We start from the raw sequence: 25,786 nt of genomic DNA, 5'->3' as shown, positions 1-25,786 counted from the left end.
GACAGCAGGGTGGATGTGCGCCTTCATCTTCCCACTTGCTCCTGAAGAGCAAGAGCCCACCTGCAGGAACGGCCCATCGCAGTTGTGCTTGCTGCAGTGCTTCAGCACAGAATCCCAGAATTACTTAGGTTGGAAAAGCCTGCTGAGATCGAGTCCAGGCATTAACTCAGCACTGCCAAGCCCACGACTAAACCATGTCCCCAAGTGCCGCTTCTACATCTCGTGAGTGCTGCCGCCCCTTCCCCCGGCTGCTGCGGGGGGCCGCTCCCGCCAGCTGGAGCGTGCGGTCCGTGCTGACAGCGCGGGTCCCCCTGCCAGTGGCACAGTGACTTAGTGCTGCTTTATTATTATTTTTTTTCCTTTTCAGTCTTCACTTTTCCCATCGGTTTTCTTGTGTGTGGTTAGGTTTTTCCGACCCTGATGCACGTTTTCCCCGTTTAACGGGATGGGGAAGTGCCGCGCCTGGAAGCGGCTGCCGGGTGGGTCCGACCCCGCCGGGGTGGCGATGGCTCCGGGGCTGAGCCCTCCGCGGGTCCCGGGCGCTTGGGAGGGATGTCCGCGGTGTGTCCGCACCGTCGCGGGCTACTTTGTGCCTCCTGCAGACCGCAGATACTCGGCCGCTCTGCCAGTGGGGCCTCGGGCGGCCGGGAGCGGCTTCGTAGCGAGAAAACAAGCGGAATATCGAGCCCGAGCCGCGCCGCTCCCCGCGGGTCCGTGCGGAGCCCTGCGGGCTCCAGCGCACGGTGCCGGAACCGCCGGAGCTCCTCTGTCGCGATTATGTCGGGGCTGCTGGTGTCTGTCGGGAGTTGTATTTGGGAACAGGCTCCCTAGGGAAGTGGGGGAGTCTCCATCCTTGGGAATGTTAAAAATGAGCAGATGTGACACTCGGCCCTATGGTTTTAGTGGGCGTAGGGGGACTCGGTCAGAGGTTGGAACCTGATTTTTGAGGTCTTTTTCAACCTTAATGATTCTGTTGATTTGAGGTGGTGTATGAAAGTCCGGGTCTTGCTCCAGAGCAGCTTTGGTGAGTGTGAAAGAGTCAGATCTGGCCGTGCCTTTGGAGGGGTGTCCGGCGGCTGATTCCCTTTAGGCAGCCCAGGCGGCTGAGACACAAACTGCCGGCATGGACAGCAGGGTGGATGTGCGCCTTCATCTTCCCACTTGCTCCTGAAGAGCAAGAGCCCACCTGCAGGAACGGCCCATCGCAGTTGTGCTTGCTGCAGTGCTTCAGCACAGAATCCCAGAATTACTTAGGTTGGAAAAGCCTGCTGAGATCGAGTCCAGGCATTAACTCAGCACTGCCAAGCCCACGACTAAACCATGTCCCCAAGTGCCGCTTCTACATCTCTTTTAAATCCCTGCAGGGATGGTGACTCCACTACTTCTGAGTGTATTTCTCGCATGGTTTTGGCACGGGGAAGGGCTGGAGCCAGCCCATGCTGTGTGGCTCGGGGGCCTTCCCACAGCGTAGCGGCTGCTCAGGCTTCTCAGGAGACTGAAGTCAGTGGCATCACGGCTGGCTTGGGCTGACTTTCAAGGCCAAGAGAAAAGACCCTTTTATTTCCTGTTGAGGAAACTGCTGTCTTTCCCTCACCATTAAATCCCTATGGCCGGGCAGGAAGGGAGCGTGCTGGCAGCGCAGGTCGGACCCTGCTTCCCAAGCTGCCAGGGCCAGCGCAAGCCCTTGGCATTTGCCCTGGACCTCTGTGCCCTTGCTGAACCTGTTTTCCTTGGCTGTGTCATCAGCCCCTCCGGATTGTCCCTGCTGTGGGAGGAGGGCTGAGCTCTTCCACAGGTACCTCCGCTCCTGGTCTCCCTTTAGCAGTGAAGTGGGAGATGGCGCTTTCCCTTTTATTCTGCTGTTTGTTGGGATTTGGGCTCTTTGCGTTGTTCTAAAGGACAGGGAGGGAGCCTGGCTTCTGAGTGAGCTCCAGGATGCAGGATGGGAGCTGAGGAGCTGTGCCACGAGCAGGAGTGTGACCCTGGAGCACCTTCCTGGGCTGCCTGCTCTGGCTGACAGCTTGTCACAAGGTTTATTGCCCTGTTCCTGGAAGCCTCTCTGTGGTTTTGGCCACGTGTGAAAGCTTCCTTCGAGAGGGGTGGGTGCTCAGACACTCCTCCAGCTCTCTGAGCCGGGAAGATTGCTGCTGTTTTACTTGTCAGGCTAATGTTGGAGATGGATTTCAGGAGAATGGCAAAGCAGAAAGAGGTGTGTCTCTCAAGAACCACTTTCTTTAGAAATGGCTGATAATAGGCAGTGAGTTTGGGGAGGATGTTTTATTTAGGGATTGAAAAGAGAGGATTAAAGCTTTTGACGGAGAACAGTTTATGTGGAGTAAGTGATGGGACTTGATCATTCAGAAAAATACTCTAATGTGTTCCCATCACCAAGACAGCTTACAGCTCTCTGTGTCCCAAATCATTCAATAAAAGCAACAAAACTCCTTTTGATTTAAGATCTTCACTGGTGGCTGCATAAGGAGTTTTCAGACCTAGCAGTAAATTTGTATCTGCTCAAAGAAAACAGCCTATGGGGATACAAATCTGTGATATGCTAAAGGTACTGTGGATTTATCCAAGGTGTTAATTATGGGCATTGGAAGTAGCTGTGTCTGTCTCGGAAAATTGCACCTTTTCCTTCCTTGCCCCCTCCGATCAAGTTGCTGGCACAGGGCTGTGCTCCTGGATTTTCAGAAGCACAGAGTCACTGCTCGTAAAATTACTGAAATAAAAAAAGGTTTATGCAGGGGAGAAGAAACAAGAATCAAATTTTAGGCTCAAATTGTGATTCCAAAACAAGTTGCTCATTCTTCTCACAGCTTGAGGTTTGTGATGGAAAGGTTGAAAATACCCAGCAAGAAAAACAGGCTGGGGAAAAATATCCGGAATAAACTGAACAGAGTGAAATTCAGAATAAACTGTCATCAGAGAGTGTTTATCAACCTGCTGGAGAAAAGGAAGGCAGCAACCATTCAGATCAATAACAAGTTCTTTTTTTATAACTGTAGAGCTTTAATCATATAGTTTAAAAAAATAATCCTAAATGTGTGCATTTTATACCTGTGCTGGTAGCTGGGGCTAAATCTGCAGAGTTCATGCTGATCTGGGTAATCTGAATCAAGCTGAATAGTAAAGAGGCTCTTAGGAGGATCTGAAACCCAGGAGGCATTTTTCAAACCTGAGTTATGTCACTTTTTTTAGAGGTGCCTCAGGCAATTGCATTTTAAGAAGACAAAGCTTTTGTTTTCAAGCTGGCCTAGAAAAATGCCAAGGATGAATCCAAAGTAAAGGCTTTCAGAAGTTGTCATTTGTGATTAAGTTGATTTTGCTGTTGTGCACACAAGGCTGCTGCCTTCCCCGGCGAGCCCAGAGCTGGGGCTGTTTTTATTTTTGCCACCAGTCCTGGTGTACCTGTTTAATTCCAGGGAGTAACAGTGCCCGGGGGGGGGTCTCACCTGAAAGTGTGTATTTAATGAGAGGGTCGGGTGTCTGCCAGCTTCATCTCCAATAGAAAATTAACTGTAGGTGCATTATAAAAGGCAGAATTGAGTTGATACCGGGCAGGCATTGACTTAGATCAGTATTTTGCAGAATTAACATCTGTCTGTGTCTAGTTTAGTATTTGAGATGCTGGAAATACCAAAGCCAAGGCTTTAACCATGAGCTAAGGCTGTTTCCTTTCACAGAGGCCAGTCTGCTTGCACGTAGTGAATCCGAAGCTTTTCTGGGGGTTTCTCATGTTCCTTGCAGCCTGAAACAATCACAAGGAGCATCCTGGTGTTGCCAGGCTGTGGGCAAACAAGAGGAGCTGCTCCTGTGGAGCCTGAGCTGGGGGAATATTGTGCAGGATGTAGCAGATGATGCTGGAGCATGGATGTGGAAGAGCCTGCTGCCTGCAATCTGGAGTGTTGTGAACTCCCAGTGAGATGCTTCCTGTTAGAGAAAGGTGAAATCCTGCGAGTATTGTAATGACTGCTTGTTCTTAAATAAAACCAGAGTAGGTTTTGTCTGAAAATCTGCCTGAAAGCAGCCCTGGCTGCAGGAGCAGTGCCAAGGCTGCCTCTCCTGGGCAGGAGGTGTCCCTGGAGCCCCCCTCTCCCTGGGAAAAGTGGATTCCCCAGCGCAGGCTCTGGATCCCCAGGGAAGGGCTATCAGGGCAGCCTGAGTCATCCTTTTGGCTCTTGTATAACACCCAAACAATGCTGCTTGTCCTGCTGGCCGAGGGCTCTGGGACTGCCCAGCACAAAGGGATGTGGGACTGGATGGAGCCTCTCCAGGGGCACCTCTGAGCTGCAGCTTCTGCAGCAGCTGGCTCCTGCACTTCTCACCCTGGCACCTCAGAATCCGAATATTGGATTATTTTTTTAAAGCAAGCCTTGAATATGTGTTGCAGATGTGTAGAGCAAGTGGTGCTGGCCATCTGAGGCAAGACTTGGCCTTTGCAGGGAAGGTCCTCAGTTGATTTCAGGGCTTCTGGGCTTTTCCTTCCCCTCTGGTGCCAGAGCTGCCCAGCAGGATGTACCCAGCAGGATGCTGAGCTCTGTTCCAGGAGCATCCCTGCACCTGCAGCAGAGTATTTCCTTTATTAAACATCCACAGATTTTGCCAGTGATGTTGCACAACTGTCTGTTTTTGGTTTGGTTTTGTTTTGTTGTTTTTTTTTTTTTTTTAAATTTGCTCCTAAAGATCTGGTTTTAAAATAGAGAACACAATGCCAGGTTGCTGGGGTTTATTTCTACCGAGAGTAAGGCAAATGGATGGGCACCTCTGGGCTGTGTCTGTGTGAATTCAGTGACTCCCTGGTGGTATCTGCAGCATCACCTCCATGTGGAGATGGTACCAAACAAAAGGAGCTGAGAAGTGCCAGGGCTTTATCTGATGATGCTTTTGCAAGCAGCTTACATTTCAACAAATACAGCCAGCTCTGGGAATGAATGTGAACTCATTTTGGGCTTGCTACTGCAGGCAGAATAAGAATGGCCAGGTTAAAAGTGTGAGCAGGAGGAATAACTGAGGCAGTGCAGCTCCATTCCCAGTGGCTCCTGCTGTGTCCCACCTCCCCCGGAGGGACAACATCCTTCCCCTGGGGCTCTGCCTACTGGCACTTCACCAGGAGACAATTTCTGCAAGAGAAGGTGTTGAGGAAAAGGTGGCAATGGACACACTCGTTGTGGAACCATTGGTGTTCATTTTAATGTGTGAATTCCTGAGGTGGTTGCAGGTCTCCTGCTCCAAAGGTCTTGATGTCTTTATTAAAATAAATCTTGTGCTGCCCTTCTGTCTTTAGCAAACTTTCTTTTGGAAAACTGTCTTGGGAGCATTAGTGAGAGAAGAAGTTCCTTTGGAAGGGTGTGGGCAGCCCTGGCAGTGCCAGTTCTGCACAGGGCAGCTGTGCTGTGTCAGTGCCCTCGGTGCTCGTGGCTGCCTTTACCTGGCCTCCAGTGACATCCTCCACTTGCCCGGGCTTCACGGTGACTCTTCTGGCCCAGCATGTGGCCCCTGTGAAGACTGCATGTGGCTGGTGCTCAAACATAATTCTTTTTCAAATCTAGCAAAAATCTCAGTGGTTGCTGTGGGACAGACCTTGCAGAGCTGATGGTGCTGCCTGGCCTGAGCTGTGTTCCTGCTGAGGGGCAGCACTGGAGGGGTTTGGTGGCTCAGCAGCGGCTGGTTCCTGTCCCTGGAGCTCTGTCTGCTGTAAAACAGGTATTCTTGGTGGTGCTGCAGCAATCTGCAATGCTTGGAGCTCTTAAAGCTCCTGAAGCTCCTTCTGGAGTTGGTAAAAGCTGTAAGCACTGCAGAAACCCTCTTGAGCTCTTCTAGTAATTTAAATTTACTGTTTATGTTTATAATTTTTTAACTTCTGCTCCAAAGAGTGCAGCTCTTATGTTCACACATTTCAACAGGCCAATAAAACTTCACCTGTCTCTGTGATGACTCTGAGAGAATCCCAGGATGGTTTGGGTTGGAAGGGACCTTAAAGCCCATCCAGTGCCACCCCCTGCCATGGCAGGGACACCTTCCACTATCCCAGGCTGCTCCAAGCCCCATCCAGCCTGGCCTTGGGCACTGCCAGGGATCCAGGGGCAGCCCCAGCTGCTCTGGGCACCCTGTGCCAGGGCCTCAGCACCCTCACAGGGAAGAATTCCCTCCCAATATCCCATCTAACCCTGCCCTCTGGCAGTGGGAAGCCATTCCCTGTGTCCTGTCCCTCCATCCCGTGCCCAAAAGCAAGGAACTGGCTCTGAAATTTCAGTTTGAGATGAAAAATCCTTGGTGCAGCTCTCGCCCTGCGGGCAGTGCCCATCCATCCTGCACCTCTGGTGGCACCCTCAGGGTGGAGATGAGGAGAAACATCCCTTGGGAAGTTCCCCTGGCAGGAGAGCTCTGCAGGTAATGCTGCACATCCAAGGTGGGATTTGGGTGTTTTCCTGTTCATGAGGAGATGCTTTCCAGTGCTTCCCTGCAGCTGGGCTCCCCAGCCATCTGACTGCAGCACAAACAGCATTTCCAGGGAGGCCAGGGCAATGATGCCGAGCTTGCTGATACCTCCTGTGAGCACAGCCACACCTCGTGGCAGGAGAGAGGCAGGGAGGGCTTAGATGATTTAATTAAACTTGTTGTGAGGAAGAAATTAAATTTGGTCTCTTGCCCTGCTCGTATTACGAGCGGGAGAGCACAGCCTTTCTGAACTGAGCCATTCCTTGCCTTCTGTTTGCCTTGGAAAAAAGCAATTTTCTGTCAGCTTTTAGCCTGGCTCCTGGGCCCCAATTGCTTGTTTATCTTCAGCAGCTCCCCAAATCGCTTTGAAGATGGCCTTAAACATTGATCATCTCTTACAGTCCTTCATCTTTGTTCTGCCAGCAGACATTAGGAAAGATATTTTAAATTACCATTTTCCCCCCAAATGAACGTTCTGTGTGTATGGGCTGGGAGAATTAAAGCTCTTTCAGCCAAAGTATAAATCAGCTGCTCCCATGTTTTTGCCCAGTTCTCCTGGATTCATCTTCCAGCCCAGTCTGCAAAGCAGCAGGGATTCCAGGGAAGATAAAAGCCAAAGTGCAACTTAATTTCGAGGCAGTGTTCTGTTTGGGAGTGGGATCCTGTTCAAAAAGGACTTTTCCTCCCCTTATTGCAGCGGTGGGATCTTTCTTCTTGCTGCTCCCTAGGGAAGGGCTGGGGGGCTCCCATGGGGTGATGCTGTTCAAACAATGGGGTGCAGAGGTGAGGTGATGCCTGACACTGGCAGCTGCTGGCAGGAAAGTTCAGAAAAGCAAGTTTTGGATCTCTTCCTTTGCCATTTGAGCATTGAGATCTGGGGGGGGAAAAGTACTGGCTAACAGCAGAACATTTATTCTGTGTCAAACAGGCAGCAGACAGCAGAGGTGGTTAATTCAGCATAGAAAAGCCCAGAGCTACAGCTGAACAGGCAGGAAGGTTTAATCAATCATTTGGACCAGGTTTCTGATGCTCCTTTATGCAGACACTGTTTTTTGTGGTGTTGTTAACATTTAATTGGTAACAGGTCACACCAGCCTCTCTCCCAGGCAGAGCTGGAAGGGAGCAGGTTATTTACATGCACAATCACCCTAATTCCTGGTGCACGTCCCAAAATACTGGTGAGAGGAGGTCCTGGAGGGCTTGGTCTGAGGAGTTGGGCTCAGTGCAGGGAGTCAGCAGCCTGAGCTGTGTGTGGGTTCATGATCCAGCCTGGTGTCTGCATTCATGGCTTTTTTCATCATTTATCATATCATAGAGCCACAGACTGGTTTGGGTTGGAAGGGACCTTAAAGCTCATCTCGTTCCAATCTCCTTCTGCAGTTCTATTTGCAGATTCCATATCCCCATCCCTTCTGTGTGCTGATGCCCTCTGCCTCTTCAAACCCTCGTTTGCAAGAGGGCGAAAAACAGTGTGACCTCAGAGTTAATAGATTTTAGCCTTATATGTAGTGTAAACGTCTATATTTTGTACTTTATTGTGAGGCATTGGTGCAGGGGATTCTGGCTCAGTGAGTCAGAGGCTTTTATCCACTCAGTGATGTGAGTAATTTATGGCTTGCCCCAAGTCTGCACAGCTGGGCTGCCAAACTACAGCATGTTGGGGAGTAAATATTGCATGTTTACACAAAGCCTTTTCTCTCCCAAGTCCCCAAAAAGAGGATGAGCCATTTTAACAGGCTGCTCAGGCTGGGTAGGTGCCATATCCTGGGGCAAAATGCAGTTGGGCAAAGCAGCCCAGCAATCTTGTAAATACAGTGAATTTTAAATTCTTTCCTGGGTTGTAACAGGAGGGGAGCATTCCTGAGCATCTCCACAACCTGCAGTAATGTGACAGTGATGTGAGAGAGAAAGCTTTGTGCAGTGATGGCAAACAGCCTTTAGATCCACTGAGTTTTTGTTAAAATAAAGTGGTTTTGGAAGTAGGTGCCCTCAGCCCATGCTGGAATTGTTTTCCCTGTTAATACCAAACAGGCTGAAGCTGCTGAGGTGCAGGGAGCCAGGACTTGTGCTGCCAGTGACTGCTTTATAAATTTCCAGGTTAAATCAGGCAATAAGTTTAGATTTTATTATTTTTTCTTACCCTGAAGCTTGTCAACTTCTTATTTTACTCAGAGTCTCACAGTCCTGAGCAAGAGGAATCTCCAGCAAATAGACCAGCTGATAAAATTGATGCAAACCAATTAATTAATTTTATTAGAAATATTAAATACTCTGAGTTGGAAGGGACCCACAAGGATCAAGTCCAACGCCTGGACACTCCAGCTATCCCACCCTGTGCCTGAGAGCATTGTCCAAGTATCCCTTGAACTCTGGCAGGCTTGGTGCTGTGATCACTTCCTTGAATTCTTGCTCATCCTTTGAATTTTGCTTGCTCAAAGTTATCTAGTGAGAAAAAAGACAACCAGGAGGTACTAATAAGGCTTCCCACCCTCCAGAGCTGCTTTCTGCTTCCACCCCCCCCCAAAAAAAAATTAACCAAATCTGAGAAATCTGTAGGACTTGGTAGCCAGTGCTGCCGTTTGCCCTTGCAGCCGGGTGGTAAATGAAGCTCTGGGCTTGATGCTCTAAATATAAAACAGGTAGGAGGGCATGTGACATGGCCTGACCTTGGGCAGCAGCAGCAGAGCTGGGAGCACAGCCAAGGCCAGCTCCCAGCTCCTCTCTGTGACGTTTCTGTGCTGCTCTGGCCTCTCCCAGACCCTGCAGACCCTGGCCCAGCCCCAGCCAGGTGCAGGTGTCCCAGCCCAGGCTGCTGCTCCTGACCATTCCCACCCCGTTCCTGGGACTTTGCCCTGTCACAGCTGATTTTCTCAGAGGGACTGGACTCTGGGGAATGCCTGGTATGTGGGATTTCGCTCGGTGCAGCTGCATAGCTGCTGTTTTTGCCAGGCTCAGTGTTGGGTTGAGGAGCTGGCCCTGCTCTGAGCACCCTCCTTGGCCACTCTGCCCTCAGCACCTGTTTCCTGTTGCTGCATCAACTGATTTTCTTACCTTTTTTGTCTCAGGGTTAAACTCTGGGAGGTAACAGACACCTGAAGTTACAGAATCACTGCGGTTGGGAAAGACCTCTGAGACCATGGAGTGTAACTGTTAACCCAGCACCGTGTTTGCCACTAACCCATGTCCCCAGGGGCCACATCCCTGTGGTTTCTGAATACTTCCAGTGACTGAGCCACTCCCCTGGGCAGCCTGCCCCAATGACCACTCTTTCAGCAAAGATATCTTCCCTGATATCCAATATAAACCTACCCTGACACAACTTCAGGCTTTTTCCTCCTCTTGCTTGTTCCCTGAGAGAAGAGCCCAACCCCAGCCTGTCCTAATGGGCTTGGACTTTGCCAGGTCACCTGGGTGCTGCAGGAGCGTGCAGCTCATTTCAGGGGAAGAGGTTTTGCAGCAGTGCTGTGGTTGTGCCCTGATTCAGCAGCCCCAGGGCTCTGTCCCTGTGCTTGTGCCATTAATGATCCTGTGAGGATCCCTGGGGGATGGATGTCAATCCTTCACACTCTGCCCAGGGTTACAGGGCTGCCAGTCCTGGGAGCAAAAGCAGTGTTCCAGTCTCGGAAATCATAGACTCCTGCAATGGTTTGGGTTGGAGGAACCTTAATGATCATCCCTCTCCACCCCCTGCCATGGGCAGGGACACCTTCCACTATCCCAGCTTGCTCCAATCCCTGTCCAGCCTGGCTTGGAACACTTTCAGGGATGGGCAATCCTGGGAAATGTATTTAAACAAAAAAAGATGGACGTGCTGCTCCCGAGTGCCTATCTGAATCCTGGTGCAGCACTCCTGTGCACAGCTGCCTTTTGTTCCTGCACATTCCCAAGCAAAGCAGGTGGTGTTTAATTTTTTTCTGCATTAAAAAAAAATAATCTGTGGCGTGCTGTGCAAGGCTACTCACATCTGTGCACTCTATGTAGGTCAGATGTGGAGTTGCTTCTTTACGAAGACTCAACTTGACAGCGTTTCCTCGCTGCAGCCAGCGAGGGAGGATCACAAAATTCACATGCTGCCTCCATGAGAAATGTCCTTAGGGAAGCCCCCACAGGGGTTGTTTGTGCAGGTGAAGTTTGCTGCCTTCCTCCTGTGCTCCAGGTTTGTGACAATGAGCTTTATTGATGAAAGATTTATCGGGGCTGCGTATCCAGGCTTGATTCAGTGTCATATCAGATTAGCCTTGCAGCTGGAAATGCTAAATGCTTCCCTGCCCTGCTTCCAGCAGCTGCCTTTTGCTCTGCTCCCACTAAAAAGCCTGTTCCCTAATCTCTGCAGCCCATGTTGCTCTTGCTGTATTTCTTCACATGCAAATGCCTCTCCCTCCCCTTTCCTGCCCCCAGCCACTCCTGCTCTGGGATTCCTTGACCTCTTCTGACTCTGGCAGTGGTGGAGGAGAAAATGAGCTGGAAACAGGCAACCTGTCATGCCCAGGAGCAACTTAGGGACCTGATCTGACACCTTGTAGAGCAGTTGAGAGTCTCCCCTTGCTCATGGACGCAGCCTCAGATCCGGGTGTGTGTGGTTTTGTGGGAGATGCTGCACTGGGGTGAAGCCATCAGGGATCAAGGAGACTGTTCCTGCTGATCTGCCACTCAGCAGGGTCCTCTGACCTCAGTCTGATCCCAGCCCATGGGACAGGAGAGCTGAACCAGTCTGGCTGGTTTGTACATGTTGGGAGTTTCCTCTGTCTTCAGTCCTGGGGTTCTGTGGGGGATGTAGGAACTTTCTCACAGAAGGAGAAGGGGCTTTTTTGGAGGGAGAACTTGAAAACTGGTCCCTGGACATCCATTAAAAACAGATCAACAGAGGACCTGAGGCTCATTTAAATCTGAAGAGGGAACTGGCTCTGCTGCCCACATTACTTTTCCTTAGCTGAGATGACCTTGGAAGCCACCACGATTGGAGCAGTGGCCGAGGGGGATCAGAGCAGATGAAGATGGGTGTGTGGATGTCCTTATGCAGCCAAGTGCAGGGTGGAAGATATTTCCAGTATCAAAATTGTTCTGCCTGCTCCGCAAGTCTTGCCAAGAAACATTTGAACTGAAAGAAGGGCTCCAGCTGCCACCCCTTCCTCTGAAAATGAGTAGCATCTGCAAGAAGGGAGGATTCAGCAAAGGAGGGATTGTCTGCAGGTGCTAACATCTTTCCAGGAGACTCCACATGGGATGGGAAGTTGTGTCCTGAAGCAGCTGGATGAGCACTGAGGAGCTTGGGACAATGAGCAGCTCCTGGTGACGGGAGCAGTGAGGGGTGATAGGTGGAGCAGTGATCTGGTTGTGACTGATCCATGGATTTGGGAGCATTGCTCTTGGGTTGGAGTAGGCTTCCAGTGTGAGGAAATGGCCTCTGGAATTCACAGAGTCACACAAAGCTTCATGGAAACAAGCAGTGTTGGAACACTTGAGGGGAAGTTGGAATAATTGAAAATTGCTTGTCCTGCTCTACAAGAATTGCAGCTGCAGTCCTGATTCTGGGTGTGTAAATGAGTGTGAGCACATCCCAGTGCAGCTCTCTGCTGCAGAGACCACCTTGCTAATTGCTCTGCTGCTGTGCTCAGGCACAGATGCAGGGATGAGACGTTTCCCATGGCTGCTTCTTCCCTTCTTCCTAAATAAGATGAAGAGTGCCTTGTTAGGGAAGCTCCAGAGTGCAACCAATCTCTTAAACTCCTGCTGATCAACTGAAACTAAGAGGAAACTAATGAAATCCCTTTGCCACAACACATTTGTTTTGACCTTTAAAAGGAAAATGTGCTGGTGAGTCAGGAGTCCACCCAGGAGTTCTGGGCTTGTTTTGGGCAGGACATGGAGTGGGGACTGTGGGGGTTCAAAGTGGAGGCAGGGAGCAGAGCAGGGGGTGAATTTGCTGTGCTCTGGGTTCTGGTGAGCTTACAAGTGGAGTCCCTCAGCTTTTGGGGTCTCTCAGCTGTTCTGGTGGTGAAACAGAGGTACTCAAGTATTTTGCAGTTTTCTCCTGACTTGATTTTAAAAGCAGAGTGTAAACTCCTTATTTTTAGAGATGAAAAAAGGGAGGGAGGAAGGATCCTGTGCCATCCTCTGTGTTCATAGCAGAAATTACATGACTGCTTTGGCCAAAGCAATGATTCTCAAATGTTTTCATGGCAGAGAGTCCTTCTGAGAAAGGTTTGGGGGAAGTTTGTGCCTCAAGGGGAGTGAGCCTGGCTGAGCCTCCCAGCAGCTCATCAAGGCTTTTTTTAATTTGATGTAAGCTCAGGTGGGAGAAGATGGCCTAAAGGCTGAGTTTAGTGCTTTGAGGAGGTTTTCCTCCTGAAAGGTCAAAGGTAAAGAAGATTTTGCATTCACCAGGACCTCCAGCTATGGAAAAGTGGCCTTGTGAAGGACTGGCTCTTCAGCTGTAGGGGCTGCCTTTCTCCTGGCCAAGACCTTGAAGGTCTCAGTAGCCAAATACAGCAAAGCTCAGGTGTTTGGAAGGCATAGACACTTGGGGGCCATTTCTCCTTGGCACTGTTGTCTCCTGGACCCTTCTCTGGCTCCAGTGCTCCAGGAGAGCACATTCAGCCAGTTCCATACTGGTCCCAGTGCTGTGGTGGTGTTGGGGGTCCTGCCCTGAGGATGCCAAGAACCAGAGAGCCTCTCCCTGTGCAGGGACTGGGCACTGCTGCTCCTGTGGTGCCAGGGAGGTGGTGTTTGTGTGACAGCTGGAGGCAGCAGCTCTGCATTCTTGGAGTTTTGGGATGGGTTTGCTTCCAGAACGGCAGCCTGCTTGTTCTCTCCCTCCTCACAACTGGAATGAAATCAGTCCTCTGCCTGAGCTGCTGGAAGGATTTTTGTGACAACCAAGTGTGACAACTCAGGAGGAGCAACGAGGGCCACAGAGATCCTGGGATTGTCAGAAGTCTGCCAAACTTTGTCCCTGCCACCACCCTGTGTGCCTCCTGTCCTTCTCTAAGAGGAGTTATCAACCTTCTGCAGTAATTTTCTGTCTGGCTGCTCCTTGCCCAAGGCTGGGGGGAATTGAGGTGGAGCTTTCCCCTTTGGCTGTGTTCCACACCTGACTGCCTGGAGGGCTGTTCTGTAGGGAACCTCTCCACATGGAGCCTTGTCCATCCCTATTGCTGATTCAGCACCAAACCAGCCTGGTCAGAGTCCAGGAGGCACTTCAGGGTCTCCAGCACTCCATTAGCTTGGAGTGTTAAAAAGGAGTGGGAGTCTCTCCTGCTCAGTTGGGAAGTGCTGCCTGTCCCTCTGCTGCCACCCCAGGATGCCCCCAAGGCTGTGCTTTGATTTGCCTCCATGGATTATTTTAATGTTAAATCACCTGGGAGTGCCACAGGAGCTGGGAATCCTGTGTCCCCTGCTTGCTCCAGTTTATTGAAATCCCCCATCCATAAACAATAACTCTTCAAAGCTGTGTGCTGCAGAAGCTGCAGTGCTGGGTCATGTTTTATACATGACCCTGCCAGAACCAGCCTGCTCCTCTGGGGGCAGCTCAGATCTGGCCATCCTTGAAAAAATGCTCAAAACAAGGTGTCTCCTGCTTGTTCAGCAGAGCCTGAGACTCCTTTAAATAAAAATGTGACACTGGATTTTGTCAACAGGATCTGGTTTGTCCCTTGGAATGGGAATTATTCCTGACTGATGTCAGCAGTGCCTCTGGGATGGTGGGATTTAGCTGCAGATTAGCATGAGTTACTTGGTTTAAAGGAAGGCACAAAACATGCCAGCCCAAGCAATTTGACCAAACTTTACATTTATCTGGGTTGCAGGGACAGTGGGGAGCTCCTGCAGCCCAGGCTGGAGCTGTCAGTCAGTGCTGGTGGCCGTGTGTGAGCCCTCCCCCTTGGAAAGGGGCTCAGGAGATGGGAGAAGTAACTTTTTGTGCCCCTTTTGGGGAAGAAAAGAAATGTGCTGGTTTCATGGTGACTGAGTGGTGGGAGCTTGGGAGGGCTCAGGAGTCAGGTGTGAATCACCTTCTGTCTTGGTTTGAAAAGACAGGTGTCTGCTAAGGAAGGCAGGAGACTCCTTTGAAATACAGAATGTAAACTCCCTCTCTCTGAATTATTGTAATTTTGAAATTAAGATGCCCCAGCTCTGACACACATATCTTACAACCCAGGACACTGTCCCTGGCTGTGGCACTCAGTGCCATGGCTCACTTGATGAGGAGGTGCTGGGTTGAAGGTTGGATTTGATGATCTCCAAGGTCTTTTCCAACCTGGCTTGTTCTGTGATTCTGTGAGACTCAATCAGGGGCCCTGCACATCTGGACTGTCCCATCACTGCTGCACATTTCCCTTGGGTGGAATTGCAGCTATTCCCAGGTAATAATCTGGCACAAGCAGCTAAAATGTTGAACCAAACCCCATTCCTATTTGCGGCATTCGCTGAGTAAAATATCTTTCAGTAAATTTTTGCTGTCCATATACAGATCTTCCATTTTTGGTCGGTATTTGTTCCTTTTTCTGTCCCATGATAAATATCTCCGAATGAGTGATCTCATGATTTCAGATTCTGTATTATTTTTTGAGTGTTGCACTTCTCTTTCCTCTCTACATTTTGCTGCCTGGCCTCCTCCAGGGATGTTGTTTTCAAGATTTATTCTTGCAGCTATTTCAGCAGGATGGCCAGCAGCAGGCATAGGGGGGAAAAAAACCCGTCCAAAACCTCAGGATTTTAATGTTGCTTGACCTCAGGAGTCCCAGGTGTCAGGAACCCAATAATAAACACTGCCAAACCTTGGAAGATGGTGGGAGCTGGTGACCTTGTAGTGCATGTTTGGAGAGCCTTGTGCTGCAATTTCAGGTTCCTGATGGTCTTTTTAAAATGCTGTGCTGGGCCCTTGCATCTGATGAAGGTATGAGAGGGTTTTTTTTTGTTTTGTTTTGTTTTTTTTTTTTTTTTTTGGGGTTTTTTTTTTTTTTTTTTGGGGTTTTTTTTTTTTTTTTTTGGGGTTTTTTTTTTTTTTTTTTGGGGTTTTTTTTTTTTTTTTTTGGGGTTTTTTTTTTTTTTTTTTGTTTTTGTTTGTTGTTGTTGTTGTTGTTTTTAATTATATTCTGATTTAGGCCCCAAAATCCAATGAAGACTTTGAGGTTCCTTAAGGCTCCCCTGTTGTGAGTGTTTTTAATTCCTGTGTGCTCATCTACCATTGCAGCAATGAACTTGGAAAGGCAGCACAAGGAAGTACTTATGGTAGATAAGGAAGTACTTATGGTAGAAAAAAGTCATAACCAGAGTTTGAGGAGCCTTGGGGTGTTGTGGGCGATACATCCTCAGCCCAGGTCTCTGTAGGAGCAGCGTGTCTGTGCTTCCATGTGAAGTCTTTTCACACTTTATGGGCACTCTCATATCACTGCTTCCAGTTTAATTCCACTGTGTGCTCTCTGTGAGAGAATCCCAGGATTATTTGGGCCTTAAAGCCCATCCCATCCCGCCCCTACCATGGCAGGGACACCTTCCACTATCCCAGGTCCAAGCCCCATCCAGCCTGGCCTTGGGCACTGCCAGGGATCCAGGGGCAGCCACAGCTGCTCTGGGCACCCTGTGCCAGGGCCTGCCCACCCTCACAGGGAAGAATCCCTTCCCCAAATCCCATCCATCCCTGCCCTCTGGCAGTGGGAAGCCATTCCCTGTATCCTGTCCCTCCAGTCTCTTGTCCAAAGTTCCACCTCAGCTCTCTTGAAGCCCCTTTAGGCTCTGGAAGGGCTCTAAGGTACTCATTTTTAAAGATTTCCTGAGTTATCACCTCTAGCTCTCTGTCAGTTCAGTTTATCTTCAACTTGCCAGGTTCTTGTTTTTTATGGTGACATCTCTTGGGAGATGCCAGGGGTGTTCCACAGAAAGAGGTATTCCCTGGTACCAGAAGATTTTCTTCACTGTGCAGCTTTTGCATTCCAGAACACTTTTGCAGCTGATGAGCTGAGCTTGGCTTGCTGATATTCTGGTCTGAGCTGGGAGTAATTCTGGTTTCACTGCAGCTGTTTTGATACACAATAATAGAAGAATGGAGCTCTGTGATAAATGGGGCTATGACAAGGCAGTCCTGGCAGATGGCACACCTGGACCACATGGCTCAAAAGAAACCTTATTGACTTCCTGAAGTAATCGTAGACTTTATTATTCCTATTAAAAAAAAAAAAATCGGGTTTCTCCTATTCTTTGTGTTCTTCAGGCTTCTTGTCCAGAGGTTTCCCTGTGGGGATTTAGGCTGTGTGTTTCAGGGAATGGCACGCAGACCTTAGGGCGCTCCCTGTGCCCTCAGCCCCGGGGTGTTGTCACCTCAGTGGGCTGTGGGTGCTGACCCCAGCTCAGTGGTGGCACAGGGGGGATGTGCCTGGGGATGCTCAGGCTGTCAGCTTGGGGTCAGCTCCTCCCAGGGCAGTGAGCAGGCAGGCTCAGTCCTGCTGCTCCAGGAGCTCTGTCTGTCTCTCTGGTGCTCCCTGGTCTCTGCTCTAAAGGGCTCATCCTGCTGGTGTTTGGGCAGCAGAGCCACAGGCACTTCCTATTTATTTGTGATTAATTATTCATTATTAATAATAAATTATTATTTGTTTCCAGGATTATCTAATTCCTTGTTTTGTGTGCACTGCCATTGGGTGTGAGTCCCTCTGCTCCCAAGCTATGGAAACCTTTGCAGTCTCTCCCTAGTTTACAAGTTCTTGGATGGGATTCTAGCTGTTCATGGGAAACCTGAGCATCTTCTGCCAAGCCAGGGTGGACAGGCCCCAGGCCCAGGGGCTCTGCCTTCCCTCTGGGAAGCCTCATCCCTAGAATTCCTGGGAAAGGCAGCACAAACTCAAGCTGCACCAAGGGAAATACAGATTGGATATTGGGAAAAAGCTTTTCATGGAAAGAGTGATAAAGCTCTGGCATGGCTGCCCGGGGAGGTGGTGCAGTCCCCATCCCTGGGTGTGTTTAACAAAGCCTGGATGTGGCACTGGGTGCCAGGGTTTAGTTGGGGTGTTGGGGCTGGGTTGGACTCAATGATCTTGAAGGTGTCTTTCAACGTGGTCATTCTGTGAATTCTGTGGAACCAAACTGGTTGGCTTTGACATAATCTGTGTATTCCAGGAGCTTCCTCTTCCCCTGGGCATCTTTTGGATATTTTCCATAGTGAAGAGGGCCCACCCCCAGAGCCAGCAGCTTTCTGACCAGCAGAGTCTCTGGAATGTGAAATCCAAGAATGAAATCCCCCCACACTCAGACACTTTTGCTGCCTGTGCAGGGATCTCTGCTCAAAGCCTTGTCCCTTCTGCTCCTGCTCATGTGTAATGCTGAAGATCCAGAGCTATTTTTGCATCTTCAATTAATTAAGGAAGGATGGTTGATTATTTTCTAAATGCCATGTTTAGGAAGAAGAGACTTCAGTGAAACTTCATTCCCCTGGCTGCCTTTGTCCTCTGGTTGATAATTATTTTTAAACTGCCCGTCATGTTGTGAGCAGGGTTGTTGTAGAGTTTTTTTGCAGTTGTCAAAATGTCAATTCTAATGAAAATCTCCACAGACACGCCATACCTAAGTGATTTAAGCCTTTAGGCTAAACAGGCTGCTGGTAAAATGCTGCTCATTTTCAGATGAGTCAGAAAAGTTTGTCTTTTTTTTTTTTTTAATATAATTTTGTTTGGTTGGAATGTCTTCATCAAAATTGGTTGTTGAAGTGGTTTTTTTCCCCTTTTAAAGGCTAAGCAGCTGCTTGTCAGCTCACCCCAGAGCTGCTTGGAATTCAGCATCTTACATAGCAATCACATTTGGGAAAAGGGAAGTTCCTGTGTAATAACAATAATTGAAAATTAATAGTAGATTAAATTAATACATAATTAGAAAACACTAATGCTCCCTGTGAACAAAGGCTGATTCCTACAGGAGCCTTATGAACTGAAGAGGGAAAAGTGGATGATGCTTTCCCTGGGCCCTGTCTATTCCAGCCTGCAGATCATTAAAGCAATTATAATTTCACAGAGGTTTGATCTGGAATTGATTTCTTTGTGATAATTCAATTTGGAGCCTTGCTTCCTCCGGGGGAGCAAACGACAGAAGATGAAGTGTGTAATTCCTGAGCAGTGTCCTCAGGCCTGGGGAGGCTGGAACCCACCTGGGAGGGACCTGGACAGAGCCTGGGACCTCTTGGAGCTTCACTGGGAGCTCATCGACAGCAGCTTCTTGCGTCCCTACATCCTTTAGCTGTGTCAGGGGTGTTTAGGCTGGATATCAGGGAAAGGTTCTTCCCCAGAGGTGCTGGCACTGCCCAGGCTCCCCCGGGAATGGGCACGGCCCCGAGGCTGGCAGAGCTCCAGGAGCGCTGGGACAGCGCTGCCAGGGGTGCCCAGGCTGGGGTTGTTGGGGGGTCTGGGCAGGGCTGGGGCTGGGCTGGTGATCCTGGGGGTCCCTCCCAGCTCAGGACATTCCCTGAGTCTCTGATCCTTGCTGGGAGTGTATCCTTAGAATCTTTGCCCATCTGTTTCACAGCCTGTGGTGAAAGAGTTCTTGAGACTGTTCCACCACAGGATCCCAACCTGGTGTTTCCAGCCTGGAGCTGCTTTGGGTTCAGCCTGATCTCCACAGAGCCTCCACAGCCTTGGCTGTAGCTGGTAAAGGCAGGGCCTTGATTCTGATGATCCCAGAATCCTGGAATGTTTTGGGTTGGAAGGGACCCTAAAGCCCCCCCAGTGCCACCCCTGCCATGGCAGGGACACCTTCCACTGTCCCAGGGTGCTCCCAGCCCTGTCCAGCCTGGCCTTGGGCACTGCCAGGGATCCAGGGGCAGCCCCAGCTGCTCTGGGCACCCTGTGCCAGGGCAGCATTCCCTGCTGATATCCCATGTCACCCTGCCCTGGGCCAGCCACCTGCTGCCCATGGGGTGCAGGGATGTGCTGTCCTGCAGGCTCTGGGGCTTGTGAAGGCTCTTTCTCAGTAGCCAGCCCTGGGGGTTATGAGAAAACAGAGAGAGATGAGGAGGAGGAGAGGAAAGAAAACGAAGCAGGACAGGAAAATATGTAGAGGCAAAGCAAATCCAAGGCAGCAGGGAAAATTGGGACCTCATGAAAAATAATGATAAAGTTTGCTAAGCAGCTGCTGAGCTCCATCCCTCCCCTCCCAATTAGGCTGCATTAGTGGCTTGTGGGAAGCACCACAGCCTGCTGAAACTAATAGAGGCAGAAAGAGCTATTCCTTGGTGAATTTGCTTTCTTCTTGGCCCAACACAGCATTTAACTTTTATTTTTGTTGCTTTGTGCACAGACCCCCTCCATTTCCCTAATCTCTGAGGCTGTGTGTTTGGGAATCCTGGAGGAACAGCTACTCAGGCTGGGGTTTTGTTCCTAATTCTGTTTGTGTGAGTTGTGACTTCAGCTGCTCCTCTGTTCCAGGGCTTCAAAAAAACCCAATAAATGGAACCTGTTCAGAAAGGAAAGAAATTGAGAGACTTCTAGCTTTAATTGCATTCATTAGGCTTGGTTATGATAATAAGGGGATGTTAGGGAGAGATGAATTTTAAAAATCCATTATTTCAATCAAAGGTAGGGAGGAAGAGTTCATGGCTGATTCCATAACACTTCTCAGGAGTGAGTGCTTATTCAATGAGTGCATTTATTTTCATCTCTCTTATCTCTGTATTTAGTGAGGGGGGCAAAAAGCCATCTTAGCCCTGCAGTTGTACCTTGGACTGCTTTGGGTTGGAGGGAGCTTAGAGCTCACCCCATTCCCCCCCTGCCGTGGGCAGGGACACCTCCCAGTAGCCCAGGTTGTCCAAGCCCTGTCCAGCCTGGCCTGGGCACTGCCAGAGCTCTCTCCTCGCTGCTGTGGGCACACAGAGGGGTGACCCCAGTGATTTTCATGGGTGGCTGCTGTTGATGTGAGGAGCTGGGGTTTCCTCACTGCAGCTGCTGGGTGGAACACAAGGCGTTTCCATGGTGGAAACTTGTGGGAAGCTTCCTAAAAGGGGATGTGGGAAGCCCTAAGAGGGGATCTCAAGCCCCAAACCCTGGGATTAGGGCCTCTCACTGCTCCCAGGTGCCAAAGGAAGGGATGTGACACCTCATGGGGCTCTGTGTTTCTCCACAGCTCCCTAAGGGTGCAGCCAGGCTGGGGTTGGGGTCTGCTCCCAGGAGATGAGTGACAGGACAAGAGGAGACACCCTCTGGCTGTTCCAGGGAAGATTTAGGCTGGATATGAGGGAAAATGTCTTCCCTGAGCAGATTGTCAAGCATTGGAACAGCTGCCCAGGGCAGTGGTGGGGTCACCATCCTTGGGGGGATTTCAAATCCATGTGGATGTGGCACTTGGGGACGTGGGTTAGTGTGGCCTTGGCAGTGCTGGGGCATGGTTGAACCTGATGAGCCTGGAGGTCTTTCCCAACCTGAATCACTCAGTGATCCTTTGGCTGTGACACCTCCTCATTGTGGTCCTGCTTGGGGTGTCCCAGTGATGATCAACCCAAACTGGCTGGACCTGCAGTGAGGAATTTGGGGCTGAGTGGCCTCTGATGTAGAGGGGAACCTTTTAAGTCACCTTTTGCCTTTTTGAAGTTCTCTCCCACAGTGCAGTGAGCTGCTGCTGTGCCAGGTGTGATGAGCAGCCCTTGCTGCTGCCTGTGGAGAGCTTCTGAACTGGGGATTTGTCTCTAAGAAATTCTAAATGCTTCAGTGTGTGACATCTTGACAAGAAGATCTGACAGACTCAAAGTAGTGCTCACAGAATAAAAACAAATTTGGAGAATTTGGTGGTTTCCACTTCACTGAGGGGGTTTGCAGTGCCATTCACATAGCTGGGGATGTCAATACAGTGACACATAAAATGGAGTTATTTTGCTGCTTATTTTGTTGCTTTGAAATACTGATTAAAAAAAAATCAAACTGTTTTTTTTTTTTCTTTCACGTTTCTCATTAGAGAAGAGCCCCTCAAACTATACATTTTCTCTCAGGAAAAGGGAAAGTTTTGTTGAGGTTTCTTTCATTTTTGTGAAATGCCAGGTGCTGAGTTTGCTGCTCATGTGGGTGCTGTGGCTTGGTCTTTCTCTGATCTGCCTTTTTCATTCTTAAAGTGAAAAGGGACAGAGCAGGATTACTTCTTTCACAGAATTTCAGACACAGTTGGAAGGGACTTAAAGCTCCTGCAGTGCCACCCCTGCCATGGCAGGGACACCTTCCACTATCCCAGCTTGCTCCAAACCCCATCCAGCCTGGCCTTTCTCTCTGCAGATTAAAAGTGTCCAGAACAGGAATTTTGGTCAACTGCAGGCCCACTGCTGGAGTTCATGTGGTAACTGGGCAGTGGTGGCTCCGTGGCTGCCCCTGCTTGGGCACAAAGTTATTAAACATTAAGTTTAATAAGTTGCTAACTACACAACGTTACTGAACTTTGTCTCCTGGGCAGGTTCCATGTGGAGCAGGTGGGTTGGCAGGGGGAAAGGGGTGTCTGGACATTTTTTTCCTCAAGCAGCAGTGGACACACAGAGGCTGTTCCTGGCCAGAGCAGCTCTCAGTGCTGGGCTGCAACACCAGGCTGCTCTCTCCTGTTGTCACCCCCAGAAAGGATGAAAATGCATCCCAAGGGGTCACACTGCTCTGACAGCTCATTTCTCACCTGGCACCAAGATGAATCTGTGTGATAACAAGCTCCAATATACTAGAAAAACGTTGCTTAAAGCAGCTGGGTCAAATTGAGCTATTCAGCTCTGACCTCACTAATTCAAGACCCCAATTAATTTGGTGTGTTTTGAGGGCTGGGCTTTGCTGCTCTCCAGGGCACAGCCCAGCTCTGCATTGTGTAAAAGCAGCTGGATGCTGGGCGAGAACTTTGGGACCAAAATGAGTGATGGTTTTGTATCTAGAGCTGCCTGTGGATGAGAAGTGACTCCATCAAACCTGCTCCTTCATCAAAGGCAAAGTGTTGGTGATACCTGAAATGAAAATTTTGGGAGGCTGCTTGCTCAGGGGTTGGGATCCCGGCACTCTGAGCAGACATTAACTGGGACTGGACCCACCCCAGTTTGGCAATAGGATGAGCACAAGGCTGCCCCAAATACTGCCTTGAGGTATTCTAGACTTTTCACCCATGAAAAGAAGCCATTGCTGCTTCGAGGTTCTGATTCTGCAGAGGGATTCACATTTGCAAGGAGCAGTCCTTGTAGGTGGAATCCCCAGACTCCTCATGGAATTTCATGCTTGGAGGCACCACAGCTGCAATATCCCAGGAGCTGCAGCCATGTGCACACAGGTTCCTTCCAGGGCTTCCTTCAGGCCCTCTTGGGCACCTGGCCCCAAACCCTTCTCTCCAGTGCTGCACCCCACATGGAATCAGCTGCTAGGAATTTGTCCTTCACTGCTGGAGCCACAGGCTTTTGTTTCTTGCCTGCTTTGTGAGCAGGGATGGATTGAAACACGATCTTGTGCTGCTGGAGGCAAGGTTTGAATTGCATTCCTTCACCATGTGGTAGAATGAGAGGTCAGTGTGTTTTGGGAGAGATCCCAGGTGATGTCCCATGCCAGCATCCTGGGTAGGGAGGGGTGAACCTCCTGCCTGTGTGTGCTTGTGTCCCACTCCTGCCTTGCTCTGAGCCCCTGATCAGGCACGTTTAGTGGATCTGGAGTGCTGAGCTGCTTTTAAAACTGTTTAAAGAGTTGGGAGATTGTAGGTTTAGGAGCTGGATCCTGGCTGGCTGGGGGGGAGGCATCTGAGCTTATGGAATTTGGGATAGGTAAGGGCAGCAGCTCCAGCATCTCACAGGAATGCTCTGCTTGGCATCAGCACTGAGCTGGAAGAAGAAGCCTGGGAATTTGGGAGCTGGGATTTCAGCCTGTGCTCTGTTAATCACAGAATTATGGAATGTCCTGAGCTGGGAGGGACCCCCAGGATCACCAGCCCAGCCCCAGCCCTGCCCAGACCCCCCAACAACCCCAGCCTGGGCACCCCTGGCAGCGCTGTCCCAGCGCTCCTGGAGCTCTGGCAGCCTGGGGGCCGTGCCCATTCCCTGGGGAGCCTGGGCAGTGCCAGCACCCTCTGGGAGAGAACCTTTCCCTGATCTCCAGCCTGACCCTCCCGGGCACAGCTCCAGCCATTCCCTGGCTCCTGTCCCTGTCACAGAGAATAAATCGATGCCTGCCCCTCCCCTGCCCTTTGGGAGGATGGTGAAGAAGGAGAAAGGGAAAGTCTCTCTCACTTTCCCTCTGCCCACAGAGCTGCCCTCTTGGACCTGTCTGGATTGGTGGGACCAAACCTCTCAGCACAGCCCTGAGTCCTTGGGAAGGGGTTGCTTTAGAGGCTGCTTAGAGCAGCAGTGGCCCTGTGGGATGCTGCACGTGATGCTGCAGTGAGCCAGTGCCTCTGTGCTCTGCTCCTGCTGCCCCTGCATGCTCATCTCCCTCCTTTCCCCCTGCCAGGCTCCTCTGCCCCCCAGATCTGTTTATATCCTTGCTGCACTGTGGGCACCTCCATCTGCAGCCAGAGAGGTGGCATTGCCCATCCCAGGATCTCTGACTCGGTGGGTACCAGTCCAGCATTGCTTTGGTACTGGCAGTGATCAGCCTGAGCCCTACTGGAACCTTCTCCCAGTGCCCCAGGGGACCTGCAGGCTCCTGGTGGGAGGGAATTGCTCATCTGCACAGTGTGATCCCTGCCTGGTGGAGAAATGCCCATTGGAGCTGGAGTGAGGAGGGCACAGATGCAGGCACTGCTGCAGCCTCCCAGCATCGCTGATGAGACGGGCCAGGATCACAGGGAGTTTGAGCTGTACTGGAGAAAAATCCCCAGGAATTCTCTGCTCTGCTGCAGGTCTTAAGGAGGCATTATAGCCACAGTCTGGGTGAGAAGGAAGTGGAATATGGGATGATCTTTAGGGCTCAGGGCAAATTGAGCAGCATTTTTCCTATCAGAGAAGTGAGGTGGAAACCATCATTCCTACAAATGGGAAGAGATAAGGGAAATTTCCAGGTGTTGGGAAGCTGGGGGGGAGGGTCTCTGTGAACCTCTCTGGGAGGAGAGGAGATGTGGTGCAGCAGGCAGAGGAGATGTGAAGCCTCTGTCTGCTCTTTCCTGCTCCTGTGAGCCTCTCTGGCTGCTTTTCCAGGCACAGCAGTGCCACCAATTCATTGTCCCTGCTCTCTGAGCTGGGTAATTTATGGAGCAGCCCAGCATGGAGAAGGGCTGATGCATTTTGATTTTTGTCCAGTTTTGAACTGGTGCCATGGTTTATAAAAGCTAAAAGTTTATTTTGTAGAATGAGAGAGAAAAATCTTCCAGGTCCACATGCAAGGGTGGATACTGGTGCCAAACCACATTTGGAATCTTACGACTTAAATGTGGCCAGGAACTTGGAACCTAAATGAGAAGAGGGAAGCAGTTGTGTGGATTTTAGTATTTTTATTGTCCTAGTGCTTTGTCTTTAAACTCAATGAAATATACCCCCTATAAAAGCTCTGTGGGGTTTGGATTTCGTTTTGTTTGGGGTTTGTAAGAGTAGGGAATAGCTGTATGTCCATGGTTGTTACTTCTCTTTGCCCATACATCCCAGGAAGGAAGTCAGGCTTGAACTGCAGGGTTGGGTTTCTGTGGAAGGGACCTGGTGCCCCATGGCACAGCTTGGCTGGGCATAAAATGCCTCATGGAAACTTCTTCTTGTGGGAAGATGATGATGGCTTTTATTGAGAGCAGAGACCACAGAAACAGTAGGACACCAGGTGAGTGAGGGATGCTGTCCTGGCGGCACCTCCTCTGGGATTCGGGCAGGTTGTTGTGTGGGATGTGACGTTCTCAGTGCAGATGAGGCTCTGCAGGTGGAGCCAGGACAGCTGGAAAAGTGGTTTGGGCTCCCTGCAAGTGAGAGGTGCAATAATGGAGGTAAGACTGTACTTAGTAAACCATGGTTAACAGGGTATCAGTGTTAACATTTAAATGTTGAACAGGCAGACTTTGAGTGGAGCCCAAGTCTCTTCCTGACTTGTCCCATTTGCAATCCTAATGAATTCCAGGGGTGCTGGGTCACCAACATTCCCCAGGTGTTTTTGAAAAGCCAGGCCCAATAGCAGAGGAGATCAGAGAATCACAGACTGGTTTGGGTTGGAAGGGACCTCAAAACTCATCCAGGTCCACCCCCTGCCATGGCAGGGACACCTTCCACTGTCCCAGGCTGCTCCCGGCCCTGTCCAGCCTGGCCATGGGCACTTCCAGGGATCCAGGGGCAGCCCCAGCTGCTCTGGGCACCCTGTGCCAGGGCCTGCCCGCCCTCACAGGGAGCAATTCCCGCCCAATATCCCATCCGTCCCTGCCCTGTGGCAGTGGAAGCCATTCCCTGTGTTCTGTCCCTCCATCCCTTATC

General features: G+C 50.3%; 1 protein-coding gene across 1 annotated transcript in view; it reads left to right on the top strand.

Annotated features, from left to right (window-relative positions):
• Positions 1-25,786, top strand: part of RALY (RALY heterogeneous nuclear ribonucleoprotein) — a 122,701-nt gene that overhangs the window by 1,261 nt on the left and 95,654 nt on the right. The window lies entirely within an intron of this gene.

The sequence above is a fragment of the Pyrgilauda ruficollis genome, unplaced genomic scaffold, assembly GCF_017590135.1.
Source record: "Pyrgilauda ruficollis isolate IOZ18807 unplaced genomic scaffold, ASM1759013v1 scaffold46, whole genome shotgun sequence".
Lineage (NCBI taxonomy): Eukaryota > Metazoa > Chordata > Aves > Passeriformes > Passeridae > Pyrgilauda > Pyrgilauda ruficollis.
Note: the sequence above shows the minus strand (reverse complement) of the source record. Positions and strands in the feature narration are given on the sequence as shown.